At 43.6% G+C, this 9,866-nt stretch overlaps 1 protein-coding gene across 2 annotated transcripts in view; it reads right to left on the bottom strand.

Annotated features, from left to right (window-relative positions):
• Positions 1 to 8,365, bottom strand: part of cica (capicua transcriptional repressor a) — an 83,713-nt gene extending 75,348 nt beyond the window's left edge. For both annotated transcript variants that reach the window (XM_061741365.1, XM_061741364.1), the window contains exon 1: positions 8,216 to 8,365. The gene's annotated coding sequence lies outside the window, so the exon portion shown is untranslated. The remainder of the gene's footprint in view (positions 1 to 8,215) is intronic.
• Positions 8,366 to 9,866: the final 1,501 nt, after the last annotated feature.

Raw genomic sequence — 9,866 nt, forward strand, 5'->3', positions numbered from 1 at the left:
CACAACACTGACTACTAGGGGTGGGACGATACGGGTAACTCACGACTCAATACTGTAGCGATATTTGGTCCACGATAACGATAATATCATGATATCTACGATATTCAATATATTGTAAGACATTTCATCAACGATATATCACGATATGTGACTGAAAAAGAAAAAGTACCCATAAAAAGGAAAACATCTGTAGTTATGCATTTATTCAATGCCAAAACTTCATACAATGTACAAAGAAATTGCATTTATATAGAGCCTCACTGTCTCCTAGGCTTGTAAATGTAAACACTGTACAGCTAGACAAATTAAAGTGCATGAACATTAATAACATGTTTTATATAAACCAGGACAGTGCACTGCTTTGTTTCTAATACTGAAAAGTCAGTAAGCAACTTAATTTTGCACAGTACCTCACTGTCTCCTAGTCTTGTAAATGTAAACAATGTACAGCTGGACGAATTGAAGTGCATGAACAATAGTGCGGTGACAACCGCGTAAATCCATGATGTGTGTTGTAATAAAATATCGATATTTGCCGTCAGTTTATCGATTATTTATTGCGACAGAGAGCGCAACAATATATTGCAATATTGATTCTTTTCCCCACCACTAATGACTACGTTTACATGCATTCAAAATTCGGGTTACGGTCAATATTCCGGTTACTGAAACATTCGGAATAATTCGTTTACATGCGTGAGCAAACAGGGTTATCCCTGTTTATATGGTAATTAATCATTTGGGATATCTGGATCAAACCAGCGACGCGCGGAGAACGTCATGACGCAATTCCTGTCATTTCCGCTTCTTCTTCCTGTATCCAAATTCAAAACAAATGCTGATTCGCGCAACTTTTCGCTCACCTTCTTGTAAATCTCGCTATCCCGGTACTTTCTACCGTCTACAAATGCCAAAATGTTCATATCCTTCATTACATTTATAAAATGATTAGTCTCCTTCTCACTCCAAAAGTGTGGGGTGGTCTTGCGTTTCTCCATGTTTATAAGAACTTCTTGGACTCAAAAGACAAAAATTCCTTACGAAAGGACATGCGCAGAAAACAAATTCATGTTCCTTTTGATGGGGATATTCCGTTAGGCGTTTACATGACCGAATATTCGGGTTAGAAAAGGAGTAACCCAGGGGTCATATTCAGGTTTTTAAAAACCGGAATATGAGCAAATTCGGGTTATTCAAAGGGGTTACTGGTGTTTACATGGCCGTGCATTCCGGTTTTAAAAGGGTTATTGACTGCATGTAAACGCAGTCAATGTTTTTCTTCTCTCTAACATGTAAAAATAAACTGAACTCAAATCAGGAAAAACAAAACAATACAAAATAACAGTGGACTTGTTGAAACGTTAAACCCTTACTTTTTGTTCAGTTTTCTTTTTCCACTGCAGCAGAACTGAACTGCTTCTCTAAAACTTATGACCAATAAGCCATTGTTGGATGGTTAAATTTTTCAAAATTAAAGGACCAAAATATTATTTTCTACCTTTTTTTTCCCCCATTGTACCAAGCTTGTACCTAACCGTGACTTCTGTGTACCGTTACACCCCGTTGTATGCCAAGGTACATTGCGCCCCCCAAAATCTTTTAGCACCACCACTGATTCACTGAGGACCTTAGGAATCTTTTTTTTTTAGTTTAGTTTATTGGTCCTTTCAATTTCCACAACACAAATAACCCAAAGTACAGGTGTAAATCATACATATATATATATATATATATATATATATATATATATATATATATATATATATATATATGTGTGTATATATATATATATATATATATATATATATATATGTGTGTATATATATATATATACATACATACATACACACACAATTTTTTACTAATAACTAAGGACGAAAAGGTGTAGACTGAAGCCTAAGCTTACGACTTTTCTCAAGAAAAAAGAAAGGAAAAAAAAAAAGTTCGCTTTTATAAACTAGTGCATTTAGGATTTAGAGAATGAAACAAAATACATAAATAAATCCATATGAGAAGTTGCCCGAGTATAAACAAAATAATGTACACAAACATACTGCATATTCCACATGTCATTACTAAATATAATTCCATACAGTATATATATACACTGTATAAGCACATACATACATACATACATACATACATACATACATACATACATACATACATACATACATACATACATACATACTGTATATACATATGTATACATACATACATACATTGCTGTGTATATATTCTGGATCTGCTACATATTTCAAATTATTGGTCTATACTGCACTGGACATGTCTAATTTTAAAAATGCATAATAAAAAGAATGTTCAAAGAAAAATAATCAGAGTCGATCAACTCTGAAAAGTGACGTCTAGTGATGCTTCGCTGCTAAACGCTGCAGCATTCTGCAACGGTGTTATCAAATATGAATTAATCTACATATCCGAGGCGCTCCAGGTCGTTACGTAACTCACATTAGGCGAGGCCTGCATCCCTGGCAGGTAGGGAGAACAGGAGGCCGTATTGTCGGGTAAACACAATGCAGGCGCGTATGGAAACAGTGAGGAGCCTCTGCAGCTCGCCCAGACAAGCCTCTCTGCCTGCACTCCTCTCTCACACACTACTTCTTGGCCCGGGCGGCGGAGGCGGGGGAATTCCTTCTCCGTTCACATACTGAAACCCTCCCTTTCGCTCTCCGGCGACCTTTATCTAAGTATTTCAAAGCGGAGTCAGTCCGCCCCTATGAACTCCATTTCCTGTGGAAGACCATTACCTAACTACCCCTTATTTTATTCCTCCCTCTCTCTGTCTTTCTCTCTCTCTTTGCAGCGATTACACTTTCCTCCTAAACCCCCGTCTGCATTCTCTTCTTCTCTGATATTGATTTTTTTTTACGTCTTATCTCACCTTCCACTTAAGTCTCTTTCCTCGTTTTTGCAGAAAGCAGAATAATAGTCGTGGGGAAAGTGTCTTGGACTCATTCACAGCTCTGCCTCCATTTAGAGTAAAACAGATTGATTCTGCTGACTTGTTGAACTCGTGTTATTTAACGGGTTTGTTTGCAGCGGGGCTAATGCATCTCGGGTCAAAGCCGCTGCAAACGCAGCCCCGTTCCTTCGACTGAGGAGCCAGAAAGGATGGAAACAAACATGAATGTATAGGAGGGAGAATGAAAACAGCCCTGTTGCTGTTTCATCTCCTCCAAACGTCTCTTTCCTGCCCTGATATTCACCGTCAGAGAGTTCAGCTCCCACGTCTATAAATCCATCCATCTGTTCATCCATCCATGCATCCATCCATCCATCTGTTCATCCATCCATCTGTTCATCCATCCATCCATCCATTCATCAATCCATCCATCCATCCATCCGTTCATCCACACATCCATCTGTACATCCATCAATCCATCCATGCATCCATCCATCAATCCATCCATCAATCCATCCATCATCCTTGCATCTGTACATCCATTACTGCATACATCCATTCATCCATCCATCCATGCATCATCCTCCCACCAGTCTGCTCGTCTCTTTTTCCTGTTTGCTTCCTGCCTGTCTTTCTGTAAAATCTCACATTCATTCAGGACCTTTTAACAGAAATTAAGTCAAAATTATAACCAACGTCACAATTCAACAACTGCTGCTGCTTTTATCAGTAGGAACCAGCATGGTCGCTTCCTTGCTCTTGCATCAGTCAAGTGAACTTTGCAGACATTTGTTTATTCTCATCTCTCTTGAGGTCTCGCCGCAGCTTTTCAGCGAGGTTCTGGTCCGGACTTCAACCGGACCTCTTCTTCTTCTGCTGCGTTTAGGACATTCGTCCTGCTTGTTTCGGGTTTAGTTAACCTTCCCCCCACGAAACATCTCACTTTTGATCTCATCTGTACAAAGGTCATGGCTCCAGATGTCTTGTGGTCTGTCCAGATGTAATAATACAAAGTTTATCTTGTCGTTTATCTTTAGACGGAGGAGCTTTTTTCTCGTCTCCACCCTTCCAAGAAGGTAACGGCGGTTCAGTGTGTCCTGAACTTTAACATGCTGACTAAGGCCTGGAGAGTCTCAGATGTGGATCTAGGGTATGCAGCAATTTTCTCCGAACATTGCACAGTCTGGTCTTGGGTAGGACCACCTGGGACGTCCAGTCCTGGGAAAACTTTGAATGTTTTCCAATTGTGGATAATCTGTCTCACAGCCCGAATTGGCGGAGTCATTAACGACAACAGTGCTGATGTCTTCCCTCCTTGGCGTTGTGTTTAACACACACCTGAATACTCCAGGGAGAGCAAAGTGAGCCCACCTCGGCCTTTTTTTGCAGATGCTTCAGTCAAGTGCATTTGACGAGCTGCTGCTCGCCCCTCTTCGTTTCCGTGGAAACGGCAACGCCGTTCTCTGCTTTTTTTTTTTTTTTTTCCACACACTGATTCGGCATTTTTGGCGTGGTTTTCATTCAGCACGCCATGACGCGGCATTGTATATCATGTTCTGTTCTTCCATCTGAGGTTGTAGTTTACTTAATAAGACTTGCAGAGGAACTGATGCTTATTTTTGCCATTACATCATGATATGTAAAACCGGAGCTGGAAGAATGTGTACTTTTATTCATTTATTTTTCATACGAGAGCTGATAGCTGCACAAAGGCAGCTCACAGCCATCACCGCCGCCACCGTCGCCGCGTTGCATGTAAATCCCTATTTAGGACAGACACCCGTAGAGCAACTCCCATAAAATAATTTGGCAAGCGGCCTTACTTGGTCACGGCGGAGGTATGCTACATGTGTTTACTCAGTAGTGCACCGAGTACAACAGCTGGCACGGGAGCCACGGGCACTAATGATAACAGCTTAAAGGCACGCTGATGCAACGTACGCTGTTCTGGGTGAAATGTGGAGCAGGAGTCCGTCTCCTCACTAATCTAATAGTAAAAGTGCAGGGGAACAAGTCCAGTCGTACTTTATTTGCAAAAAGGGCATTTAGACTCGTTTATAAGCCCACTGGAGAACAGAATAAAGGTCAGAGGAGGCTGACATAAGTCATACGAGGTGGGAAAGCAAAAGTCCAATTTTTAAAAAGACTAAGAGAACCATAAACTGATATTTTGCATCTATTATTAAATGACTTAATTCAATTCAATTCAATTTTATTTATACTGCGTCTATTACAACAGAAGTTGTCTCCAGGCGCTTTTTGGATAATATTTAGGTTTTGAGTTATCCTCGTCACGTTAATATATCAAAGTTCTTATTTTCTGTCTCATTGTTAAGATAAAAACAGAAAATAGATTGATAATATCAGATGTGGACTGATTGATTTGTTTTGCCGATTGTCGAACATAGAAAAACCCTATTTATCAACCTAAAGATAGCATGTTGTACACAAAGTAAAACCACAAAATGTTCATAATAAAAGGACTAGCGACGCAAATCATGCGTTGTGGAGCAGGAGTCCGTCTCCTCGGTAATCTTCTGGTAAAAGTGCAGGGGAACAAGTCCAGTTGTATTTTATGCAAAAAGGGCATTTAGCCTCATTTATAAGCCGACTGGAAAACAGAATAAACATCAGAGTAGGCAGATATAAGTCATACGAGGTGGGAAAGCAATAGCCCTTTTTTTAAATGACTAAGAGAACTATAAACTGATATTTTGCATCTATTATTAAATGACTTAATTCAATTTTATTTATATAGCGTCTATTACAACAGAAGTTGTCCCCAGGCACTTTTTGGATAATATTTAGGTTTTGAGTTATCCTCCTCACTCCAGATGTGGACTTATTGCTTTGTTTTGCTGATTGTCGAACATAGAAAAACCCTATTTATCAACCTCAAGATAGCATGTAAACAAAGTAAAACCACAAAATGTTCAGAATAAAAAGGAATCGCAACGCAAATCACATTACTATTCAGCATGGTAACGCCCCCCCCCCCCCCTCACAACACCCCTAGCATTGACATCTTCTGCTACCTATTGGCGCTTTTCCACTAGTACCTACTCAGCCCGACTCGACTCGCCTCAGTTTGGTTCTTTTCCACCAGGGGTCTAATGTGCCGAGTAGATACTTTTTCTGTAACTACTCTGCCGAGGTTCAAAGCGGCTGAGTCGGGCTGTGATGTCATCACACTCCAGGCCACCGATTGGTCGGGGGGTTGGAGTCAGACACCTGAGTCAGGATGTGACATCAGAGAAAGAGCGACTCATGGCTTCTGGTTCATTTTATTCCACCAGCAACGGCAGCACAAAAGTCTGTTTGGTGATCCAACTCCGAGGTGCAGATGTTCATAAACCTGGTAGCTGGGGAGAGAATTAAAAAGGGATGTAGACGGGCGATAAGGAACGACCAGATCTACCAGGAGCTCTGTCTCTTCATAGCTGCTCACGGCTACCAACGGACTTTTCAACAGCGCAGAGACAAACTAAAAAACATTAAAAAGCGGCCCGCTTGAAGCTTCTCTCACTCCCATTTTTTATCTTGATATCAATCACAAGCCACAGACCCAGCAGCACATTTATCATCTCCTCCATGTTCTACATCTTTAGTGTTGTTGTCTTCTTCGTTTAGATACACAATCAAATACGTCACAGCAGCTTTGCTCCAATCTCCTACTTCTGCTCCAGGTGAATTGTTATGGGAAAAAAAACAGGCCATGTTGAAATGAGTTGAGCCGAGTAGGTGCTAGTGGAAAAGTGCCATATGTTGACAAGGCGGCTCGTTTCAGGTACTGAAGTCAGATGGAACCTGCAGAATAAACTCTCGCCAGGCCCCCAGCGCCGCTCTAATAGTCCTCATAGACATTTTATTTGTTATTTACTGTTTAATTGTGTCTTGCCACTTTTAATGTTGATGTAAAGCACTTTGAATTACCTTGTGTTGAATTGTGCTGTACAAATAAACTTGCCTTGCCTTGCATGCACCTTTCAATAACGATGTCTACCTCATTCTGCTGCACCTTTCTGCTGCACCTTTCACTTTTTTCAAAACTGTATATATGCTAATACGAGCTGTCATTTGTCTATTTACTGTGCAGTGAGCAAAAATAACCAAAGTCAAATTCCCTGACTTGGCCAATAAACCTGATTCTGGTAGCGACACTAAGGCAGCGGCAGTTTTCGGGCACAAAGAGGCTTCAAACCAGCTCTTCAGAGGGTCATATCAAGGATACGTCGCCCACTTATCTCTATAGTCCACAAGTTCTGTGGTACAGGGAAAATGGGTGACGTTACATGGGGTTGTCCACTTCTTCTTACACACTTATATACTCTATATAACAGTTCTTGAACTTTCTGATTGCAGCTATAAGAGATTAAAACTTGCATAAAAACAAAAATATGTATATTTATCTAATCTGGTATAAAAAAAAGGACAAACTGTGAAGAGGTTGTTTTTTTTCCTGCAGCTTTTATTTTGGATCCATGTCCAAGTTATGTTTTAAAGTTGTTTTCTATGACACCAGAGGATCATTAGGGAGCTGTGCACGGCGGAGCAGGGCGTATAAACACACAGACACGGTCATAATCCAGAGATAAGGGCTGCTATAACTTCAACCCAGACAAGGCCCAAAGCATGCAAACACGAGCTGGTGTCGTCACCTCGGCTTTAGCCGGATAGCACCGTGTCAAGCCCTCGTAGTACAGCGCTCAAGGCTGATTTATGGTTCCGCGTCAAAACGACGCAGAGCCTACGGCGTAGGGTACGCGGCGACGCGCATCGTACGGTGTGCGTCGCCGCGTAACTTACGCCGTAAGCTCTGCGTCGATCAGGCTTTACTACCAGCTCCACTCCACAACACTGCAGCAACTTTGTTCTGACCCCTTCAGGAATAAAAAAAGTGTCATTAAGATGTTACAAAAGGCCAAAAAATAAATTACGCACCTAAAAAAAAATAAAAAAAGAGGAAGATTGCGTGTGCGTGCGAGGATGAGGAGGAGGAGGAGATGACAGGCGGCGAGCGCTTATGGCGTTGAATTTATTTCTAGTGGAAAAGTTTCACCGCACCGCTCCCTTTTTTTTTTCTTGCTTTCTTTTTTTATTTTTTTTTCACCCCCTCCCATTCCTCGTCATTCCGCCTGCAGCCCCCCCCCCCAGATGTGGGAAACCGACCCGCCGGGGTGCTGTTTTTTCAGGGGCGACAGCAGCAACGCGCACCGCGGCAGGAGCGGCAGGACCAGAGAAAACAAGCCCAGCGACCGCAGCACCGCTGCGGGACTACGTTCCTACACTCACCGCCGCCGCGCCGCGCCGAGTCCGCTGTGGAAAATAGGCCTCCGGTGGGCCAGTCGTCCCCGCAGGCTGCCAGCCCGGTCAGCGGCCGGTCATGTTTCTCCGGGAGAGCAACTTAAAAGGAGGAAAAACTACTGCCCTGTACATTCTACACTACAGTCGCAAAATGGTGAATGAAGCCCCGGAGCCTTGACGACCAGCCGCCGTGGCCAATCAGCGGCCGCCCAGCGCGTACAGTAGCCAATGGGAGCGCGGCGAGAGGCGGCGGGGGCGGGGCTACGCGTCCGAGCACGTTTGATTGACAGCTCGCCTCGACCAATCACAGTGTGGGAAAACACAGAACAGCTGTTGGAACAGGGAGGCTGCGGCGACCAATCAGAGGCCGGCGTGGGTATGTCTGGGACTTTTTCACAGGCACGCAGAAGACGAATAAAACCTCTAATTTATATACTGACGTTTAAACCGAAAATCTGGGCAGATTGTTGCCTTTTTTTAAATGTAAAATAGATTTAAATGACAACGTAGTAGGTGAAATATGTCTCCAAATAACTAAGTGCTGCCAAACGTGCGTGCGCAACCCCCGTGCTGCATGTTATGCCGCGTTCCATTTGTCCTCGGAAGTCGGTATTTCCCAGTTCCCAGTCGGAATTTTCAACTGGAACGCCCCTCGAAGTGGGATTTCCTACTGGGAAAGTGGGAGAAGCTTCACCACCCCCGAGTTACCATTCCAAGAAGGCTGCCCTTCCCAGTTCCCAGTTCCGATTTCCGAGGTAAATGGAACGCGGCATTAGCCACAGGTTGAATGTAGTTTCAACTTTAAATAAAAAACACCAACTCCCAAATTCCCGTGCTCTCTCTCACCTCATCTCCACTCACACGAGCTCGGCGTCCCGCCCCCTTCGGCCGCTCGGCCAATCAGAGGCGCCGCCGGGGAGCTCTGCGTCACCGGGGCGGCTCCTGATTGGCTGATCCGCGGCAGGTCTGCAGGCCAATGGCCGCATGCTGCGGTGAGGTCATCATGCTTGTTGCCATCAGCCCGGCCAAGCAAGGGGAGTGAAACCCCTGCGAGTAAATTGAGCGTGGGATTATGGTTGCTAAGAGGGTGACCCACATACATGGTGGGTGTCCCTAATGTGCACACACACACACACACACACACACACACACACACACACACACACACACACACACACACATGCATGTAACAGGTGAACATGCAAACAGGTGTGGAGTCATGGCTGCATCCTTCTGGGACTTCGTTAACCCGTAACGGTGGATTACCGTCTGCAGCTCCTACACACACGTGTACAAGTGAAGTTAGAACCTGCCCAGGCGTTACATAAGCCGTAGTGGAGCACACACACACACACACACACACACACACACACACACACACACACACACACACACACACACACACACACACACACACACACACACACACACACACACACACACACACACCCTTCAAAGCGTGCAAACACAGAAAGTGGAGGCTTATCTGTGTTTCACAGTCACAATATGTGCAACATGTTACTGGTAAGTAACACGTTGCACACCTACGTGAGAACAGAGCGAGTGGGATCTCCAGAGTAGTGATGCTCCATACAACCGATTTCCTTTCCGATCCGATATTGATTAAAAGTCAGGCTGG

Source organism: Cololabis saira, chromosome 15 (genome assembly GCF_033807715.1).
Source record: "Cololabis saira isolate AMF1-May2022 chromosome 15, fColSai1.1, whole genome shotgun sequence".
Taxonomy (NCBI): Eukaryota; Metazoa; Chordata; class Actinopteri; order Beloniformes; family Belonidae; genus Cololabis; species Cololabis saira.